The sequence below is a fragment of the Cetorhinus maximus genome, chromosome 23 (assembly GCF_964194155.1).
Source record: "Cetorhinus maximus chromosome 23, sCetMax3.hap1.1, whole genome shotgun sequence".
Taxonomy (NCBI): domain Eukaryota; kingdom Metazoa; phylum Chordata; class Chondrichthyes; order Lamniformes; family Cetorhinidae; genus Cetorhinus; species Cetorhinus maximus.
In genome coordinates this window covers 57374178-57397518 of record NC_135901.1, presented here as the reverse complement: position 1 = coordinate 57397518, position 23341 = coordinate 57374178, and positions in this window count along the sequence as shown.

Here is a 23341-nt window from a genome sequence, read left to right as displayed (position 1 = left end):
TTCACTACCCTCTGGGAGAAGAAATTCCCTCGCATCTCAGTTTTAAATGAGTGCCCCCTGATTCTGTAACTATGCCCCCTAGTTGTAGGTTCCCCCATGAGTGGAAACATCTTCTCAACATCTACCCTGTCAACCTCCTCAGAATCTTGCACGTTTCAATAAGATCACCCCTCAGTATTCTAAACTCTAATGAATAAAGGCTTCACCTGCTTCACAGTTCTTGATTAGTCAACCTCTTCATCCCAGTAATCAGCCTAATGAATCTCTTTTGAACTGCCGGCAATGGCAATATATGTTTCCTTAAATATGGGGACCAAAACTGTACACAGGACTCCAGGTGCGGCCTCACCAACACCCTGTACAGCTGTAACAAGACTTCGCGATTTTTAAACTCCAACCACGAGCAAAACAGGCCAAAATTCCATTTAACTTCTTACTCACTTGCTGCACCTGCATGTCATTTTTGTGTTTCATGCATAGGAACACCCTGATCCCTCTGTGCTGCACTTTTTTGGAGTCTCCCTCCATTAAAATAATATTCTGCCTTTTGATTCTTCCTAACAATGTGTATGATCTCAAACTTTCCTACATTAAACTCCATCTGCCAACTTTCGCCCACTCACTCAACCTATCTATACCCCTTTGAAGATTCCTCAGGTCCTCATCACAACCTGACCTCCCACCTATTTTGTATCGTCAGAAAATTTGGATACATTACACTCTGCTCCCTCCTCCGTGTCATTAATATAGATAGTAAATAATTGAGTCCCTGGGACTGATCCTTGTGGCACTCCACTAGTTACGGCTTTCTAATCTGAAAATTCCCGGCTCTCTGCCTTCTATGTGTTAAATTGGGCTCTTTACATTGCAGGGTTTGTGTAGGGTAATAGGGATCACGGTCTCTCACACACGGAAAGTTTCCCCGCTACATTGCAGGGTTTGTGTAGGGTAATAGGGATCACGGTCTCTCACACGCGGAAAGTTTCCCCGCTACATTGCAGGGTTTGTGTAGGATAATAGGGATCACGGTCTCTCACACACGGAAAGCTTCCCCGCTACATTGCAGGGTTTGTGTAGGGTAATAGGGATCACGGTCTCTCACACACGGAAAGTTTCCCCGCTACATTGCAGGGTTTGTGTAGGGTAATAGGGATCACAGTCTCTCACACACGGAAAGTTTCCCCGCTACATTGTAGGGTTTGTGTAGGGTAATAGGGATCACGGTCTCTCACACACGGAAAGTTTCCCCGCTCGAAAAGGGGTAGAAGCATTAACAGAATTAAGTGTGAGGAAAGGTTGCATCATTCCCGTTTGTTGTTAAATAGTAACTGGATGCATCATCTCAAAACCATGTGACATTTATACTTCTCCAGGTTTCAAATGATATTCTGAAAAATGCATGGCTTGGAAGAAAGAGAGAAAGATTGGGACGGATTTGTTGTCAGGCCGTTCGCACCTGTGTGAGATGTTGAATGAGCTGCTGATGTGCTGTGTCATCTCATGATTCTAATGTTATATCAATTTCTCTGCCGCATGGCTAAGGTTTTCAGCCAAATTGTACTTCCACAAAACAAGGTTCTGAAGTGCTATAAGACAGCACAGTTTGACATTCTAGGTCGTTCTGCAAGTAGCTGCGTGTTGTTTTTGTAGTCGAGTGGTTATCACATTTGCTTTACACGCCGAAAGTTTCCTGAATTGAAGAACAGTGGAACTGGCAACATTTGTGGAAAATGTTCTTACCGCCATTGACAATCTGGATCTGTGAGACACTGTATGTTGATGGGGGAAAAATGTTAACGGCTTCGCCTCTGAACCACCAAACTTTACAGTTAACAGCCGAACGCGCTGACCAATTGTTCTGCAGAGACTGATGCAACTTTCTGTGTTCTTTGTACAGGCACAGCCAAGTCTCTTTGAACATCAGCACAAGTTTCTCACCTCTTCAAACATGTTCTGCTTTGTTGTTTTTTTTAAACTATTTTTACGACCAAGTGAGTAACTTCAGACTTTGCTACATTTTTCTCCATCTGTCATCTTGTTAGCCAATCACCTCTTACATAGTATAAAAACAGAAAATGCTGGCAAAACTCAGCAGGTCTGACATCATCTGTGGAGAGGGAAACCGAGTTAACGTTTCGAGTCCGTATGACTCTCCTTCAGACCTGAAAATAAATAGAAAGTGATGGAATTTATGCTATTCAAGCTGGGCGGGGAGGGGTCGCGGAGGGGGGTGGTGTAGGGAGGGTAGAGCAGGCGAGATTGGTCAGTGATAGGTGGGGGCGGAGGAGAGATTGACAAAGGTGTCATGGACACAAGACAAAGGGAAGTGTTAATGGTAGTGGTCAGGGCTGAAGAAGGTGCGGATAGTGGCATAAAAGTAAGAAAGCAGAATGTGTTAATAGCAGAACAAGGGTCAGCACTTTGTGAAAGAGCAACATGGAACAAGTAACAGATGGCTCTATTTTGGGCTGGGGTGGGGGGAAGTGCGGTGGTTGGGGGAAAAAAGGATAGAAAAGGGGATATAAGGGGGGATGAAATAATGAATAAATTAATGAAAATAAGTAAACAAAAAAAATACATTTTTATAGCGAGATTTTAAAAAGGGTGAAATTAGAGGAGAGAATTCACGGTCTGAAGCTATTGAACTCAATATTCAGTCCGGAAGGCTGTAAAGTGCCTAATCGGAAGATGTAGTGTTGTTCCTCCAGTTTGTGTTGAGCTTCACTGGAACATTGCAGCAGCCCAAGGAAGGACATGTGAGCTTGAGAGCAGGGTGGGGTGTTGAAATGGTAAATGACAGGAAGGTCTGGGTCATACTTGCGGACAGACCGAAGGTGTTCCACAAAGTGGTCACCCAGTCTGCATTTGGTTTCTCCAATGGAGAGGAGACCACATTGGGAACAGCGAATGCAGTGGACCAAATTGAAGGGGGTGTAAGTGAAGCGCTGCTTCACCTGAAAGGAGTGTTTTGGCCCTTGGAAAGTGAGGAGGAATTCCCCTAAAGGGCCAACTGTCAGTTGTTCTTTCACAGAGTGCTGAACCTTGTTCTGCTATTCACACATTCTGCTTTCTTGCCTTTCTGCCACAATCAGTATCTTTATTCGCCCTTCCCACTATCATTAACACTGCCTTTGTCTTGTGTCCCTGACTCCTTTGTCAACCCTTCCTGAGCCCCCACCTATCGCTGACCTTCCCACCTGCTCCACCCAACCCCTCGTATAACAATATAAACTCCATCACATTTCTGCTTCTCTTTCGATCTGAAGAGTCACAAGGACTCGAGACATTGACTCTGTTTCTCTCTTCACAGATGCTGTCAGATGGTGAGTTTTTACAGCATTTTCTGTTTTTAATACAGATTTCCAACATCCGCAATGTTTTAACTTATTAAATTGCTTCTTCTATATTGTTCTGCAGTCTCTCAGCTTTCCACATAATTTTGCCATCTCTGCTGAAGGTTACGCATAGGTTCAGGAAAGGATGGAACTCACGCCCCCTGACGTACAAGATGAGTGCTATAACCACTGAGCTATGGAGCCACCTAATAACCTAAGCTAACGGAAAATCGACCATGTTCAGTAAAACGAGGCAGACGTTGAAGTTCCAGGTGGATGACATTTGATAGACCTGGAAATGTCTGAGATGGAGAACAGGAAGTTAAAAGATGCGACATGAAAGCGGCAGAATTTGATGTGTGTCAGTTACTTTCAGTGATGAATTTCTGCCGTGTGTTGCCTTGACAGTTTCACAGGAGCCGCAGGGATGAGGCTGGTGGCATCTGGTTAAAATGAGGAATAATGAGAACTGTAGTCAGCGGGATTCAAACCTACAGGGGGAGAGACCAATGGATTTGAAATCCATCACCTTAAACATTCAGTCACGACTAACAGCAGCTTCCGAGCTCAAATGTGTCCTTGTCAAATCAGAAATGGCTGCAAAATAAGTCACTCGGCCCATCGTGCCTGTGCTGGCTCTCTGAAAGAGCAACTCAACCAATTCCAAACACCCGCCTTTCCCCCACAACAATTTATATTTGTATTGCCTCTCCGCGTTTTTCCAAACAAAATAAAGTTCACAACCCGCCCTGTATTAAACTAGAATCTCCTCTTGTTCTCCGAAAGGGAATTCTTAAAGTTCCCCAAAATGGGAATATGACTTAAACTGTGGCAGCGCTGGGATTCGGATCCACCCCTCGAGGGACTGGAAGGAACCCAAGTCCAAATCTTCACGTTACTGAGTCGGGGAAACTTTGTTAATTAAGGGAAACTGTGCATGGATTCTGCAGAAACTCCTTCTTCAAAAGTGAATTAGACAGTTACTTGAAATAGAGAAAAATTAGACTTATGGAGAGAGAGAAATATATTGAGACGAATTGGTTCCTCTTTAAAAAAGAAGCTGGCACAGTAGAGATGATCTAATGACCATCCAACCTGCTGTACCATTTGATGATGACATAGTTGATCAGTCTGTCTCCAGCATTCCTAATGAGAACAGCCGAATTCCATTTCTTCAAAACAAAGACCCAAAAATGCTGTTGCGGAATTGCATTGTAGTCAGATGTACTGGGCTTCTTATCAATGGAGTTTCTGTAGTGTAGTGGTTATCACGCTCACCTTACATGCGAAAGATCCCCAGTTCGAAACCGGGCAGAAACGTTACTGCAACTTGCTCATTTAAGTAAGAAGAAAAGCTGTGTTGCTCCTTCTGGTTGTTGAATATTAGCTGAATGCAGTGTCTCACAGCCGTATTGCACTTGCTCTTTGCCTTATCTGTTGGAACTCGCCGGGTAACAAGAGAATTGGCGATTTCTGTCTATTTTTATTGTTTAATGATCCAATGACAATCCGGGACTGTGAGACAATGAATGCTGCTCCAGCTAACAGCAATCGCTGTTGTCATTGGCTGAAGAAGTCGGTTGTGTTCTAGAGAAACGTGTCATTTTGTCGGAGAAAAGTGTCTGTTGAAAGAAGTTTGAAATGAAAATAAAAGGCACAGAAAGCATGGAAATGCCGGGCTGTAAAGCTGCAAACCTGGGGGTCTAGTGGTTAGGGTTCGGCGCTTATAAATGTCATGAGAATGATTAATATAAATATGCATTACTTCTTGATTGAAAACTGAAAACGCATATCAGTTCCACCTGAATCAGTGGAGTGAGAGCTGGAGTATTGCATCAGCGCCGGAAATGTCACCCGTGCAACAGGTAGCGAACAAATTCAGAGGTGAAGATAAGGAATGAGAGAAGGGCATGGCAGGCTGCAGATCACTGACTATAGAGACGGTGGTTCACGGCAAAATATAGCGGTAATAGGGGAGATTTCACTGTTTACACCGACACAAACCTCTCCCAGGTCTGGTTCCGAATCTTGTGCCAAATGACAAAAAAATTCTCACTGAATTTACTCAGTCCCATGACGTCAGAAGAGCTGAACACAAGTGAAGAAGGTGGATTTTGCTGGAATGGGTTGAAGATGATGGAATGACAGTGAAGGCAGCAGCAGTGGGGATGGAAATGAAACAATTATAGAAAGTTACTTTGAAACGGTAGTTGTGATTGGTTGATCAAGAGTGATATTTTTGCCAGTTTGAACAGCAGGAAGATAAATCTGTCCCATTCCCACCCACATTTTTCACTATCATCCCTTTCGTCAGTTTCTGTCTCAGGCCTTGTAACCTATCACAGTCCTTCCCTTTTGTCCTTTCACTCCCCTTCGCCTCTGGACTTGTTTTCCACCTGTTACATCTGTGACTTTTCCAGCTCTGATGAAAGATCATCCAGCTGGAAGATTAACTCTGTTTCTCACTCCACAGACGCTGCCAGACCTGGTTTCATTTAATCAGGAATTTCTGTTCATTGTGACAGTTCACACAGTGGTAAGGAAAAGGATTTCCTTGACCGGGAATTGCCAGTGAAAGCACCAAATCCTCAGCACTGAACAGTCACAACTTCCAGTGAAGCAGAGGGCAATTTTAACTCAGAAACAACCAAATCGATTTTTCACAAAGTGGGACGGAGAAAGACTCAGTTTGAGCGGTGATACTGCTGGAGCAATGGAGAGCTGGGGGTCACCCATGGAAGCTGCAAAGTTTTCAGGAAAAATGGCGCCTAGCGTGGGGCTCAAATACATGGCCCCGGAATTTAGAGCTTCATGCTCTATCGATTAAGCTAACCGGACTAGCATTTAAAGCCGTTCATATTCCAAAATATATCAGTAGAAATCCTGATTTCAAGTTGGTGTTTCAGCTTGTTCTGAGTTTAACTCATGTGAATAAAGCTTGTGATGATAAAAATGTTTTCATCCCCTCAGGGAACCGAAGTACATTGCCACAAACAGTTGATCACAGATAGACATTTACACTGAGAGTGACAGAGACCAAAGGAGAGGCAAACACCAAGAAAGCAAGGGCGACACCAACTTGGCCAATTATTGTTCCTTTCCAGACTCCAAATTGAGTAAATGTTTGCAGATGAATGGAAATGAAGAAACGCGGAAGGGAAACAGATAAAGCACACGGGAGTGTTGGAAGGTTTTTATTCAATTTAACCAATAACTAACCCTGGAGGCATCTAAAGGAAGATGTGCAGTCAGCCAGACTCAAACCTGCTTCAGGATACCCCAATGGATTTCAAGCCCATTACTTTAAACACTTGGCCCCAACTACAGGCCTTATGGTGATTTTAATGTTGTTCATATAACATCCCAGAACGGTTCTAGCAGCGACAGAGAGTATTCGGCTCCACACCTTCCCGGTCACCCTGCAATTTACACTGACTCTCCTTGTTCTTCCTACCAAAATGAAGATCTTAAAAGGACACCGACTTCGAGCCGATTCTGAGATGATGTGACTGAAAGGGCAACACACACAGGAGACTGGAGTCTAAACCCAACTCCCTGAGACCGTTCGGCCATGCTATCTCCACTCAATGCACACTAACCATTGCCTTGAGTGGTGTTTGCACTGAATTCCAACATAACCAAGATAGTCCATTTTACCTCCTGAGCCCCTCATAGTATCAGCTCCAAAGTTACCCCACAGATAGAGGCCATTCAGCCCGTGTCATAGCAACATAGGGCTCAGGAACAGAAGCAGGAATAGGCCATTCAGCCCTTTGAGTCTGTTCTGCTGTTCAATAAGGTCATGGCTGATCTTGTTGTGGGCTCAACTCCAATTTCCTGTCAGCCCGCCATAACCCTTGGCTCTCTTGTCTATCAAAAATCTGTCTAAGTCTGCCTTGAATAAATTCAATGACTCAGCCTCCAATGCTTTCTGGGAAAAATAATTCCACAGACTAACAACCCCCCGAGAGAGAAAAAAAACTTCTCATCTCCGTCTGAAAAGGGAGACCTCTTACTCTTCTGGAAACTAACTCGCCTGGTCCCACTCCCCCGCCTTTTCCCCGGAGACCTGGATTTTCTGTCCAATCCTCTCTTGAAATCCACGATTGAACCTGCCTCCCCCACACTCTCAGGTAGTGCATTCCAGATCTTAACCACTCGCTGTGTAACAGAGAAATCCCTTTAGAATTATTGGCTTCGGGACAATCAGAATATTTGGTAACAGACAAAACACTGAAAGTTTCAAAGGGAGACGGCAACTCTTGTAGGAGAGCTGGTTCCCGGTGACATGGATGTGTCTGCAGTGGGTGGGATCAGGCAGTTTCCATGTATCCACGATGAATGTCCCAAATTTAATTTTGGGAGAATGAAATTGATAGAGAACAATTGCCATTCTGGTAGCAGCAATCTGAAGCTTTAACTCACTGACCCCCTGCTTTAGGGGATCTCGAAGAGTCAACTTTCATCAGTCTCTGTTGCACAATTGATCAGTGCATTCAGCTGAGAACTGAAAAAAATCGGTGGTTTGAGGCCACCCAGGGGTGAATCCGTCGTCGTTTTCTCCCCATCAACATTCATTACCACACATGTCTGGCTGGCTCTGTGGCTCTGAAACCACAGGAAAATATCGCCCAACATTGCAAGCTCGACTTTTACCCTCTGAGTTCCCACAACAATCTTCATTTCTGAACTTTCATTTCAAAGAATATTCTGAGTATTCATTTTAAAGAAAATAAACGATCATGTAGCTCCATCTAGCCCAATAGAAATCTATGAAGTTATTGGATCAAACAAACGCATCAATTTTTCTCTCTTCCTCAGCTCCACAGTGAGTGAGACAGGGAAATGCAGCAATTATCCAGCCCAACACTCCCCAATCAGCCGCTGCCAGAAGAAACATTTTTTTAAAACTGTTATTATTTTGCTGAATTTTATTATGAGAAAGAGTGAAGAATCAGGGAGGTGGTGGCTTAGTGGTATTGTCACTGGGCTAGTAATCCAGAGACACAGGGTAATCCTTTGGGGGCCAGGGTTGGAATCCCACCTGGAATTGAAAGTCTAATGGTGACCATGGAACGATTGTCATAAGAACTCATCTGGTTCACTAATGTCCTTTAGGGAAGCAAGAATGACACCAACCTGTTTCTGTTTTTGTTCTATTTCCCAGTGCAAGTTTCATGACTGTTTTCGTGAATGAACGGAAATATGAAAACTCTCGAATGTTTGGTTGGAGTAGATTCAATTTAACTGATAATTAACTCTGCAGACAGAGAGTTAAAACCAGGGAAAATGGGAAGCGGAAAACCCCAATGGATTTGGACTCCAACGCCTTAACCACTCGGCCACGACGACTGGTCCTCTGCACAGTTTAATGTTGTTGGTATAAAATCATAAATGCCTACAGCAGAAAAGGAGTAAATTCGGCCCATTGTGTCCGTGTCGGCTCTCTGGAAGAGCAAGTTAACTAATTTCATAATCCCACCGTTTTCCCACAGCAATTTATATCGATCCTGTCCCTCCTCGTCCTTTCTGTAAAAATAAAACACCGCATACATACCCCTAAATAAAATTTGAGCTGGCACGTGTTCGACCTGCTGTTCGAACAGCTCATGTACAACTTGCAATTTCCAAAACCCACCAACCTCATCACTGCGGCACCTGTGAAACTGACAATGGAACACACGGCTGACATTCATCACTGAAAGTAACTGACATACGTCAAATTGTAAACGCTTCCATGTTGCAGATGTTTCTGCTTCTGTCCCTGCCTCGCCTCCAACTCCCTGTGCCTGTTAAGCTCCCAGGTCAATTAGCTTCTTGATGCAGGCAATGTCAGTTCACGAACCCAATTTTTCCCTGGAAAGCAGGGACAGGGAATGTAAGACACGAGGCTTTGAGTCGGGATGGGTTGACAGGAGCTCATTTTCCTGATTGTCCGAGATACTGATTACACGAATATGCACAGTGTCAATTATCCACAGCCAGACTCTCCTTCCAATCTTGTGCACCTTGTTAAGCTTTGAAACTGTTAATATTTTCACACTGGATTTCAATTGAAGAAAGCGGAGCTGGGATGAGTTTATGTTCAGTCAATGTACTGCAAGAAGGTACACAACAGGCTCATGATAAAAGTGCCTATTTTGAAAGGGTTGCTCCATCTCCATATCATTATGTTTATGCAGAAGCCCTGTAAAAGGTGCAAGAAAGGTTTACTGGAGTGATGCCAGAACTGAAAAGTTATAATATTCAAGAACGATTGAACAGGTTAAACAGGTTTTCTCTGGAAAGCAGGGTGAGGGATGACTTGATCGAAGCTGTTAATATTAGAAAAGTGTTTGGAAGATGTTTCCTCTTGCGGATAGACAAGAATGAATATAACTTAGTCACCAATAAATCCAACGTCCATTTCAGAAGCAAAGTCTTTGACCAGAGATAAAGGCTGAAAATGATAGAAGTACTCGGAATATCTGGGAATTTCTGTGGATTGAGAGTCAGAGTTATGTTTTAAGGTCTGTGCACTGACTCAGTACAACCCTGCTGAAAAGTCACACACCTGAGAGGAAAAATATGTCTCTCTCCACTGACGTTACCAGTCCTGTTTCGAATTCCAAAATGTCCTGTTTTTATTTCAGATTTACAGCATCGCTTTTCTCTTTTCCTTGGATGAAAATGTAGAACACATTTCCAGAAGAATTTGAAATCCAAGTCGGAGTTGCACACTCCTGGGTAAAGTCACACGTTGAAAACATTATTCACCAGCTGAATGTGCAAATGATTCACTTGATCATCTGATGAGTTGACACAGCAGCAGTCACATCTGTTGGAGAAAATTCTGGTAGTTCACGTGTGCAAAGTTTGGTCACCAGTCACCAGAGGCTTTAAAAGTTCAAAAGATTTAAGCCGCAATAGGCACATTCTTACTGGCAAGACGGAGTTTAAATGTTCAGTGTGTGGAAAGAAAAATAACTTCTTCACCTCACCTGCTAAGAATCCAGTGAATTGACATCTAGCTGTAAGGGTTTGTTCTGTTGTTAATTACACCCAGGACAGAAGTGTGGTAGAGGCATGTGCACTTTGTTACCTCAATTGATATAATAATTTTATATTTTGACCCTAAATCTCCAGTCATTATCGGATCATGAAACAGTATCGGCTTCTAATGGCGGACCTGTCACCCAGCATTCACAGCGGGAAAGAATATGCCTGATACAGAGTCCAGCGTTCGGCGCATGCGCATTGCGTAGTGTTATTGTCACATGCGTATTGTTGTCTCCTACCTGCGCATGCGTGGTTCTGTCTTGTGACCAGAGCAGCAGAGAGCGGATAAGAAAATGGCGAGGGCAGCAGAGCAACAGAGTTAGTGGGTGGACGGGAGGAATGGAGCCAGCGGAATGGGCAGGGAGGTTTCATAAACACTTGGTGCAGGCCACAGAGCCTTAATCAGAAACTACCGGCCTCATGTTTGCAGTGAACAGACCGGAAATGACAGTGTCTCTCCCTCTGCTCGGCCCGGGAGAGCGGCTGTGCAACAGGGCGCATGCGCGGTCATATTCGTCCAGGTAGCAGGAGGAGCGAATGTTGTGCATTTCTATCCTGAACTCACAGGGATGGATTTTGGAAACTCCTTTTACAGGGGGTTAGAAGGGGAGAATTTACACACAGCAAACTCAAACCAAGAGGAATTTTTGTCTCTTGCAATTTCTATCCTGCAGTGACAGTGATGGATTTTTTTTATAATCTCCTTTTTACAGAATGTAAAATGGGAAGGATTTACAGATGGGAAACTCAAACCAAACATCACATCAAGATCTAACAGAGTCACTCAATTCATCAGGACCTGAATATTATCAGTCTCTGACTGTGAGCATTGAGTTCCAGCTCACTCAATCACTCACTGTGTAATTTTTTTTCCTCGCCTCAAATCTTAAATCTGTGTCTGTAATCCTTTTATGATCCACTAATGTGAACATCTTTATCTACCTTATCTCAACCTATCATAAACTTATACACCTCCATAAAATCTCCCCTCAACCTACTTTGCTCCAAGGAGAACAACACCAGTTTCTCCAAACTAACCTTACAACTAAAATCCCTCATCCATCGATCCATTCTGGTAAATCTCCTCTGTACCCTCTCAAGGACCCTCACATCCTTCATAATGTGTGGTGATCACTGGTTTGCACAGACCCAGATGTTCTGTGCCCATGTGTGTGACACCATCACACATTGACAATTACACGGTGAAATCATCCCGCTCCCTGGGTATTTCCTCATCTGGAAGATTTTTCTCTGATTCCAGTGCTTCTGATATCTTTCCAGCTGCAGGATCCAGCAGGAGATTTTAAATTTAAAAGCTGTATTGTTCCAGAGTTGAGTATTTTTGACTATTCATCTGCAGTTGAGAGCTTTTAGTGCTGTGCTCTGTTATCTGTTTCGTGGCTTCATGACTCTAGGGCTGGTGTGGTTCCTTTACTGTGGATCTGAATCCATGTCCATCTATTGCTTTTTTTCATCCTCTGCCCTCCCTGATCACCTCTCTGCCATTTTCTAACTTTCTATGTCACTAATTACGAGTGTATTTTAACTATGTTTAGGATTTTACTGTTCCTTCTGCCAACTGTGTCTAAATGAGGTTTCCACTGCTGCCCATCCCCTGACTATGTGCTGCTGGCTCACCAGCTTTATCTTCCCACAGTATCTTTCAGGAATTGTTTTTCCTGCGCTACAGTCCATTTCTCTTCCACTTTAGCGCCTGTGTTGACCATCAAATTCTTCCCACCCTGAAATGGTAAATCATTAATTCTATTGTGTAATGGAACGTACCAAGGTGTTTCACCGGAGTGTTAGAAAGCAACATTTGGCACTGAGCCACATGAAGAGATATCAGGGCAGATGGACAAAAGTTTACTGAAAGAGGAAGGTTTTATGGATTATCTTAAAGGAGGAAAGTGAGGTGGAGAGGTTTAGGGAGGAAGTCCCAGAGGTTGTGGCCTTGGCAGCTGATGGGGGAGACACGGAAAGTGGAGCAGTTAAAATCAGGAATGCTGAGCAGGTCAGAATAAGAGAAGTGTAGATATCTCGAAGGGTTGTGAGGCTGGAGGAGATTACAGAGGTAGGGAGCGAGAGACCATAGAGGGATTTGAAAACGAGGATGAGAAATTTAAAATTGAGGTTCTCCTTAACCCAGAGGCTTTGTAAGTCAGTGGATACAGGGGTGATGGGTGAACAAGACTTGGTGCGAGTAAGCAGAGTTTTGTATTACAGGGAGGTTGAATGTGGAAAGCCGGCCGGGAGTCTCTTAGGATAGTTATGTCTAGAGGGAACAAAGGAATGGATGACAGATTGAGCAATTACATACAGGGCTATGCGGATAGTGTGGGAAAAAGACTTTAATCAGATTTAATGGCAGAGCAGGCTCGATGGGCTGAAGGGCCTACTCCTGCTCCTATGTCCCTATCAATGTCTGGTTCAGCCTCACACATTTGTCAGGGAGAGGGATGGAGCTGGTGGTCAGGGAGTGGAGTTTGTAGCGGGGACTGAAGACAATGGCTTCAGTCTTCCCAATATTGAAAAGCAGGAAATTTCTGTTGATCCAGACAAGTCAGGATGGTGTGTGACTAGGAAGGGATCTTGGAGATGATGGTGTTCACACACACCTGCGACCCTGTTCCTTTAGGTGGTGGAGGTTGAGGTTTCTGGAGACTTTGTCAAAGTTCTTGTTATGTTGCAGGTATCCCTTCACACTCTGCCCCTCCCACCTCTGTCTTCCTCTCCTCCCTTGTAGGCCAGAGTCTTGTGTAGGCCCAGACTGGGTGGCAGGTTCCCTTCCCTGAAGGACATTAGTGAACCAGTTGGGTTTTTATGACAATCCAGCAGTTTTCATGGTCACTTTTTCCTCGTGCCGGCTCCACAAATTCCCAGATTCATTCAGCTCAATTTCACAACCTGCCTTTGTGTTTTTGTGGGTTTTCTCTCACTCCCTTTTTTCTGTTTTAAATCAATTTCACAGGTTATTAGAAGGGGAGGATTTGCAGTCAGGAAACTGAAACCAAACATCACATCAGGATCTGTCGGAGCCGGCTAATTTATTGAAACCTAAATATCATCGGATTTTGAACATGGAAGGAAAAGGCACCGTTCACAATAGGGAGATACCGTGGAAATGTGGGGATTGTGGGAAGGGATTCAGATACCCGTCTAAGCTGGAAATACATCGCCGCACTCACAATGGGGAGAGGCCATTCACCTGCTCTGAGTGTGGGAAGGGATTCAGTCAGTCATCCAGCCTGAAGACCCACCAGCGAGTTCACACTGATCAGAGGCCTTTTAAATGTTCAGACTGTGGGAAGTGCTGGAAAGCGTCTGAGGAACTGATGCGTCATCAGCGTGTTCACACTGACGAGAGACCGTTCAGGTGCTCTCAGTGTGGGACTGGGTTCAGATGTTCATCTCATCTCACAGGACACCAGCGAACTCACTCAGGGGAGAGGCCGTCACCTGCTCTGAGTGTGGGAAGGGATTCATTACCTCATCCAGCCTGCTGAGACACCAGCGAGTTCACACTGATGAGAGGCCCTTTCAATGTCCAGACTGCGGGAAATGCTATAAAAGCTCTGGGGCGCTGATGTGTCATCAATGCAATCACACTGATGAGAGACCGTTCAGGTGCACTCACTGTGGGACTGGGTTCAGGTGGTCATCTCAACTTGCTGAACACCAGCGAGTTCACACTGGGGAGAGGCCGTTCACATGCTCCGAGTGTGGGAAGGGATTCACTAAGTCATCCCATCTGCTGAGACACCAGCGAGTTCACACGGGGGAGAGACCGTTCACCTGTTCCGGGTGTGGGAAGGGATTCACTCACTTATACCATTTACAGAGACACCAGCGAGTTCACAAGTAACTACACTGATTAGATATTGTTGTGAAATCACATCCAGGACTGAACCATGTTCATTGGGGTCTCTTTCTGCTAATGTTAATAAACTCCAGGTCAGTTATAGGGAGTAATATCCTGGATAAAAGTCAAATAAATCAGCTTTGTGTTAAACTCACCGTGTATCAAGTGTTTTTAATCTCTCAGACACAAGTTAGTTCCTTTTGAAGGGCTCTCCCTCACCCCCGTCTCCTCCATCCTCACCTCCAACAACAAGTGTGAGGAGCTCATGGGGCAGAAAATTACGCTCGGTGGGCGAGTGTCCCGACGTCATCGCGCAGTCCCGCAATATTTCACCAACAATTAAGAAGCCTGTAAGGCCACTAAGAAGTTAATTAAATTCAAATTTATGCTGCCCATCGAACCTAATGGTTGGCAGGCGGGCGAAAAGACCAAGCGGCCTTTACCTTTATCAGGTAACCTCATCCACGGGCGGGACGAGGTCACCTGAAGCAAATCAAATTTTACACTTGAATTAAAAACATGAAACAAAAAGAGAAAATGCTGGAAAAACTTAGCAGGTCTGACAGCATCTCTGGAGAGACAGAGTTTTGTTTTTTTGCACAAGTATTTTGCAGTATTTCGCTTTTATCTTATTTAGTTCACTTCTCTTCCAGGAATGCCTGTCTTGAAGAAGTACGGCCCTGCAGTATTTTGCTTTTATCTTATTAACTAAAAACATCTCCCTGATCATGTGACAGAGTGATATGAGGGGACATGTTTCATAACCTGTATAAAATCTTTAATTTCTTTTTCAAATCAATCCATCTCCCGGAGACAGCTCTCTGCCTCAGGGAGATTATGTAGATCGCTCTCGCGTGCATGCACAAAGGTCACACTCGCCCAGCTCGCACTCCTCCCCCCGCCCACACAGGCAGCACTGAGCACTGCTGCTCACGTTTCACGCAGCGCAGGCCTTAACTGGCCCCCAGTATGAAATTGCCTTCCGGGCCTGATTGCAGGCAGCGGGTGGCTTCCTGACTGCCCCACTTGCCCCCGCCGAGCCTGCACGCCAAGGGCAAAATTCTGCCCATGGAGCTTCCTTGTCACTAAGATTGAGAAAATCCAATCAGCTGCCTCTGCTGCTTCCCTCCCTTCCACTAGCCCACCAGGACAAATTGAACCCTGAACTTACATTTTCTCCAGTTTCTTTCCCATCTCCCCTCATGTCCTCTCAGTGCTCATCTTGTCCACGAGACTCACTTTCTGCTGTACTGACCCCACTCTCACCGATCTACTGATCACCCAACTTCTCCATGTTAGCTGATATTATTCACAGTTTTGTCTCACTCTCTTCTGATACTGTCCCTCTCACCTTTTAATCCACCATCCTGACCCATCCTAAAAACAGGATGTCTCTTTGCCCCCTCCTATTTCCCATCTCCATGCTACCACTAGGTGACATCATCCAAAAGCACCGTGTTACTTTACACATGTACACTGACAACGCCCAGCTCTACCTCACCACCATCCCTCTCCATTCCTCCACTGTTACTAAATTATCAAACTGCTTATCCCACATCCAGTACTGGATGAGCATAAATTTCCTCCAATTAAAAATTGAAGACAAAAGCCATTGTCTTCAATCACCACTACAAATTCCATCCCATAACTACTGAGACCATCCCGATGAGTTATCATAAGGGTACGTTGTCCTATGTTTATCAACCCAGGAATCTTTCTTCCTAAACAAGGAAGAGAGAGAGAGAGAACTATTTCTGTAATGTTCATTAAATTTCTGAAGATTTTATAAGGTTAATTAAACAGTTATTTCTCACAGATCTCTCCACCTTGAGAAGGGAATATCCTTTCTGACTTCTCACAATTGATTTCTGACTAACCTCACTATTTCTAAGCTACGAGCTTGTTTTCCTAATTTGTTAATGACAAACTGTAGATAACATACTAAAGCTACTAGAATGATCAGAATCAGCAACACAAACACTTGAGCTGCCACCAAGAATAAATGTCAAAACTTTTCCGCTAAAATGTGATAACTATCGACTTAGATTCATCCTCCCCATCTGCTGATCATCCCACACAATTCTAAATTATTGACATGTTGTAATTACATCTGGTTCAAACAGAAGTTCATGCACAGACTTTAAAGATTCTTCAGCGCTCTGTTAACCTGCATCCACTTTGTGGATATTTTCTAAATCCAGATTCTATTTCCTTCTTCAAATTAATTTGACTCACTTTGATATGTTCAATGTGTTTAATTCTTTCCTGAATGTTTGAGAGACAATTTTTATCTGGAATAGGTCTTACTGTATTGATAATTTAAAGCGTTGTTTCATTCTACTGGCCACAATAATCACTCATGCCCTGTTTTTTCTTCTTCATTCATGGGATATGGGCTTCGCTGGCTGGGCCAGCATTTATTGCCCACCGCTAGTTCCACTTGAGAAGGTGGTGATGAGCTGCCTTCTTGAACCACTGCAGTCCACGTGGTGTGGCTACACCCACAATGCTGTTAGGAAGGGACTTCTAGGATTTTGAACCAACGACAGTGAAGGAATGGCAATATATTTCCATTTCAGGATGATGAGTGACCTGGAGGGGAATTTCCAGGTGGTTGTGTTCCCATCTATCTGCTGCCCTGATCCTTCTTGATGGTAGTGATCATGGGTTTGGATGGTGCTGTCGAAGGAGCCTTGGTGAATTCCTGCAGTGGTCATCATCAAAGCCCATCTACTCTCATCCATTTTCCACCACTTGGCCCGTAGCTCTGTAAGCTGTGGTGTTTCAAGTGTTCATCTAAATACTTCAAAACTGTTGTGAGGGTTCCTGCCTCTACCACTCCCTCAGGCACTGAGTCCCACATTTCACCTGGGCCTGGGGATTTATCCACTTTTAAGGCCGCCATCAGAGACTGAGTCTCAGTTAATCATTGTCTGAATCTGGGGATGGGAGGGGCAGATTCTGTTAGCAAATGGATTGAAAAATAAAAAAGACCAAGTTCCAGCTCATACCATTCGCACCTTATGATAACATAGTTATGGGTAATCTTGAGGATGGATAGAGTTGTATTAGAAGCATTTCAGGGAAGGTTCACTCAGTTGATTTCTGGGATGAAAGCGTTGTCTTTCTTTTAAAATTCATTCATGGGATGTAGGCTTCACCGGCAGGTTCCAGATAGCCCCCACCCTCTGGGTGAAAAGAAAATCCTCAAATCCCCTCTAAACCTTCTGCCCCTTACCTTAAATCTATGCCCCCCTGAGTATTGACCCCTCCACTAAAGAGAAAAATGTCTTCCTATCCGCGCTATCTATGCCCCTCATAATTTTGTACACCTCAACAGGTACACCCTCAGCCTTCTCTGCTCCAAGGAAAAGAACCCCAGCCTATCTAGTCTCTCTTCATAGCTGAAATGCTCCAGCCCAGGCAACATCCTGAGTGAATCTCCTCTGCTCCCTCTCCATTGCAATCACATCCTTCCTATAGTGTGGCAAACAGATCTGCACAGAGTACATCAAATGTGGCCTAACTAATGCTTTATACTGCTCCATCATAACGTCCCTGCTCTTGCATTCAATGCCTCGACTAATATGTCAACAATGTTTGACACAAAGCTGATTGATTTAACCTTTATCCAGGATATTAAACTCCAGCCCAGTTACAGGGATTATTAACATCAGCAGAAACAAACCGCAACTGTCGGAAAGAGCATGGTTCAGTCCTGGATGTGATTTGCAGCTACAATAGCAGCAGAATCCAACCCCGGGAGTCACTTGTGAATACATTGGTCTGTCTGCAGGGTGGATTAATGACTGAATCCCTTCCCACACACGGAGCAGGTGAATGGCCTTTCTCCAGTGTGAACTCGCTGGTGTGTCAGCAGACCCATTTTGCTTTTATAGCTTTTCACACAGTCGGCATGTTTAAAAGATCTCTTTTCAGAGTGAACACGTTGATGTGATGTGAACTGGGTTAGTTGAGTGAATTTCTTCCCACACTTGGAGCAGTTGAATGGTTTCTGCCCATTGTGAACTTGCTGGTGTGTCAGCAGAATCTTTCTGCTTTTGAAGCATTTTTCAAAGTCAGAACATTTAAAAGGTCTCTTGTCAGAGTGAACAAGTTGATGTGAAGTGAGGGTACTTATCTGAGTGAATCCCTTCCCACAGTCAGTGCAGGTGAACGGCCTCTCCCCAGTGTGAGTGCGCTGATGAGTTTCCAGCACAGATGGGGATCTGAATCCTAACCCACAGTCCCCACATTTCCACGGTCTCTCCATGGTGTCAGTGTCCCTGTGTCTCTCCATGTTGGATGATCAGTTGAATCCTTGTCCACACACAGAACACTTGCACAGTTTCTCCCCGCTGTGAATGGTGAGATTTTTTTTCAGATAGTGTAACAGGTTAAAGCTCTTTCCACAGTCAGTTCACTGGAGCACTCTCACTGGGGCCTGTCTGTCTCGATGCTTTGCCAGTCACACTGACATTTGAAATCTTTTCCCACAGACAGAAAAGACAAATATTTCTCCTTCCACAGTCAAAAATCAATGATATTCAGGTCCAATGTCTAGAATTGTAGACCAGTCAGCCTGACGTCAGTTGTGCGGAAAATTCTAGAGTCCATTATAAAAGATGTAATAGCTGAGCACTTGGAAAAATAAAGTGGCAGAATGGGACAGAGTCAGCGTGGATTTATGAAAGGGAAATCATGCTTGACAAATCTACTGGAATGTTTCGAGGATGAAACTACTGGAGTTGATGAGGGGGAACCAGTGGATGTGGTTTACTTGGACTTTCAGAAGGCTTTCGAAAAAGTCCCACATAAGAGATCAGCATGTAAAATTAGAGCACATAGGATTGGAGGTATTGTATTGAGAGGTACAGAAAACTGGTTGGCATACAGGAAACAAAGAGTGGGAATAAATGGGTCTTTTTCCAAATGGCAGGCAGGCAGTGACTAGTGGGCTAGCGCAGGGATAGGTACTGGGACCCCAGTTTTTCACAATATATATCAATGATTTAGATGAGGGAATTAAATGTAATATCTCCAAATTTGCAGATGACACAAAGCTAGGTGGGAGGGTGAGCGGTGAGGAGGATGCAGAGATGCTTCAGTGTGATTTGGACAAGCTGAGTGAGTAGGCAAATGCATGGCAGATGCAGTATAATTTGGAAAAATGTGAGGTTATCCACTTTGGTAGCAAAAACAAGAAGGAATATCATTATCTGAATGGCTATAAATTGAGAGAGGGAAATGTGCAACGAGACCTGGGTGTCCTCGTACACCAGTTGCTGAAGGTAAGCATACAGGTGCAGCAGGCAGTAAAGAAGGCAAATGGTATGTTGGCCTTCATAGCGAAAGCATTCAAGCAGAGGAGCAGGGATGTCTTGCTGCAATTATACGGGGCCTTGGTGAGACCATACCTGGAATATTGTGTGCAGTTTTAGTCTCCTTATCTGAGGTAGGATGTTCTTGCTATAGAGAGAGTGCAGCGAAGGTTTACCAGACTGATTCCTGGGATGGCAGGACTGACATAAGAGGAGAGATGGAGTTAGTTAGGATTAAATTCGCTGGAGTGCAGGAGAATGAGGCGGGATCTCATAGAAATCTATAAAATTCTCACAGGACCAGGCAGGGGGGATGCAGGAAGGATGTTCCCGATGGTGGGGGAGTCCAGAACCAGGGGTCACAGTCTGAGGATATGGGGTAGACCATTTAGGACTGAGATGAGGAGAAGATTCTTCACCCAGAGAGTGGTGAGCCTATCGAATTCGCTACCACGGGAAGTAGTTGAGGCCAAAACCTTGAATGTTTTCAAGAAGGAGTTACAAATAGCTCTTGGAGCGAAAGGGATCAAAGGATATGGGGAGAAAGCAGTAGCAGGTTATTTAGTTGGATGATCAGCCATGATCATAATGAATGGTGGAGCAGGCTCGAAGGGCCGAATGGCCTGCTCCTGCTCCTATTTTCTATGTTTCCTGCTGAATCGAGTGACTCTGTCAGATCTTGATGTGATGTTTGGTTTGAGTTTCCTATTTGCAAATCATCTCCCTCTTGTACCCTGTAAAAGGAGTTTACAAAAATATTCACTGTATGTACAGGATAGAAATACAAAGCAGAAAATTGGAGTTTCTTTGGTACATTCTTCACCCAAACATGTGGTCCAATCAAACTGAAAGAAATTCAAATCAGCAACAAAGTCCCAGCAAAAGCAAAGGGAGCCTTCCTAAATAAACCAGAATGTTGTTTCCAGTGTCTATGAGACACTCTGTACCCTGAGGTGCCCACCGGTTGTGGGAGGTATCAAGCGTACCGGTGGATAATGCATGTTCCCTCACCAGGGACCCGCGGGCACGGACAAGACCATGGAAGAGAGGTCGGCAGCCAATGTGACCAGACCCATCCTGGATCTAGAAATCCCTGTGTTAAACAGGCCCATGAACAGTTACAGGAGAAGATTCTCTGATTTAACAAACCCACCACCCCGCCCCCATCCCACCCCCCCACCCCCACCCCCCCTTTACACTGGGCAGCCAGAGATTAGGATTGTGGGGTTGAAGTATCGCCAGAGGTTGAGGATCAGCACATCTCACCCTGAATATATAAATGTCCCATGGACTCACTCACTGTTACATCCACAAGAAGGCCATGCATGCGCCCTGCTCCCTGCTGAAACAGGATGGCGGCCGTTACCCTGGGTCTGGGTTTCGGGGAAAATAAATATATCAAAACTCAATAAAATTAGCGATCAATTTATAGAGAAACCTAAATGTAACAGAGCATCCATTATCCACCAGAAAGATGGGGAGCGGGAATTGTCCATCTCAGTATCGTCAATAGATACTTAATGAGGGGACATTATTCTCTGTGTCTTTCCCGGACCTGGAGATGGAAAAGGGGCAAATGAATGAACTTTAAACATCTCGTCCACTTGGCACAGAAACTGTCTGAAACTCAGAATAGAAACCACATGGAACAAAATACTGACAAATACTCAACTGTTGGCTAAAAATAAATAAAAATATATATTGGGGGAGATGGTGGGAATGTCACTGGACTAATAATCCAGAAAACCAGCTTGATGCTCTGGGGACAGGGGTTCAAATCCCACCACAGCAACTGGTGGGATTTAAAATCAGTTATTAAATCTGGAATTGAAAGCGAGTCTCAATAAGGGCAACAATTCAACCATTGTTGATTGTCATAAAAACCCACCTGGTTCACTAATGCCCTTTCGGGAAGGAAATCTGTCGTCCTTACCTGGTCTTACATGTGACTTCAGATCCACATTGAAATCTGGTTACTCTTAATAACCCTCTGAAATGGTGTGGCAAGCACTTGCTTCAAGGGCAACAACAGATGTCCCAGTCCACATTCCATGAAAGAAAGTTTTTAACACAACCGCCACTGAATGGTTACAATTTCGGAAGGAAGTGAAGACAGAGGGACCAGAAAAGATGCAAGAGAACGGTTCCCCTTCCAAGGATAACAAACCAACTTCACCTCGCCTAATTAAAGTTCCTATCTCTCGTGAATCTTTCCTGCACACTCTCACATTCTTCCTAAAGCTCAGAATTGGACACAATACTGCAGTTGGGTCCAAACCAGTGTTTTATTCAGGTTCATTCTAACTTGGTTGATTTTGTACTTTATTCCCGTATTCATAAAGCCCAGGATTCCACATGCTTTATTCACTAATTTCTCAGCCTGCCCTGCCATCTTCAATGATTTGTGCACATATAGCCTCCGATTACGCTGCTCCTTTTATAATTGTATCCTTTATTTTATATTGCCTCTCCTTGTTCTTCCTACCGAAATGAATCACTTCACACCTCTCTGAATGAAATTTTATCTGCCACCTGTCTGCCCATTCCATCATCTTGTCTGTGTCCTCTTGAGGTTTATCACCATCCTCCCCACTGTAAACACAACTTGAAAATTTGGTGTCGTTTGCAAATTTTGAAATGCAGCCCTGCATACACAAGTCTAGATCATTAATATATATCAAGAAATCAGTGGTCAGACTACCGACCCCTTGTCATCCCACTGTATACTTTTCCTCAATTTGAAAAAGCAACCGTTCACCATGCATGTTGTTGCCTGTCACAAAGCCAATGCTGCCTCTGCCCCATGGATTTTAACTCTGCTGACAATCCTGTTACTTGGCACTGTATCAAATGCCGTTTAGCAGTTCATGTGCACATCAACCGTGTTACCCTCATCAACATTATCTGTTGCCTTATCAAAAACTCAAGAAATTTAGTTCAACACGATTGTCCTGAACAAATTGTACAAGTGACCTAATTTCGACCTGAATTGCCGCTTCTAAATGCTTTCCCATACAAGGGTTAAACTGACTGGTCTATCAATGCTGGGCTGACCCTTCCATTTAAGATTACTAAAGATTTAATATTAGTGCCAGGAAGTGTGAGGAAAACGTGAGGAGTTGTGAAATTGTAACATTTAAAGACACTGATAACTGATAAATAGCTCAATAAATATCAGTTTTCAAGATATAAAGTACAGATAAATTAATTTATGAATAACTGAATTGAATTATTAATAATGTCAGGTAGAGTGCTTGGAATGGAGAAACGAAAATTACTGCAATGCTTAAAATATGAAATGAAAAGAGTAAAAACTGGAAACACTCAGCAGGTCTGGAAGAATCTGTAGAGTGAGAAAGAGAATTAACGTTTCAGGTCTGTGAGCCATTGAAAGGGGGGAGGTGGAAGAGGAACAGAAGGAAAGGTCTATGAAAGGCTGCTGGGCGGGAAAGATTAACTGACAAAAGGTCATAATGCAAGGTCAAAGGGAGTGGTAATGGGACAATTAAAAACACAAAAGCTGCTTCTAGATTAGGTGTGAATGGCACGATAACAACAGTCTGAATGCAATGTGAAGAAAATGAGAGAAATAAGAAAGGAAAACTAGGACTCAAAGAAATAAGGAACAAATGAGGGCAGAGATTAGGATAGAAAATTGTTGAACTCAAATTTTGATCCCCGAAGTCTGTAAAGCGTCTCCTTTTGATCTGGTAATGAACTGTTACATTTCTATATATTCTCAGGTCAGATGAAAGGTCACAGAGCTGTCACGTTAACTCTGTTTC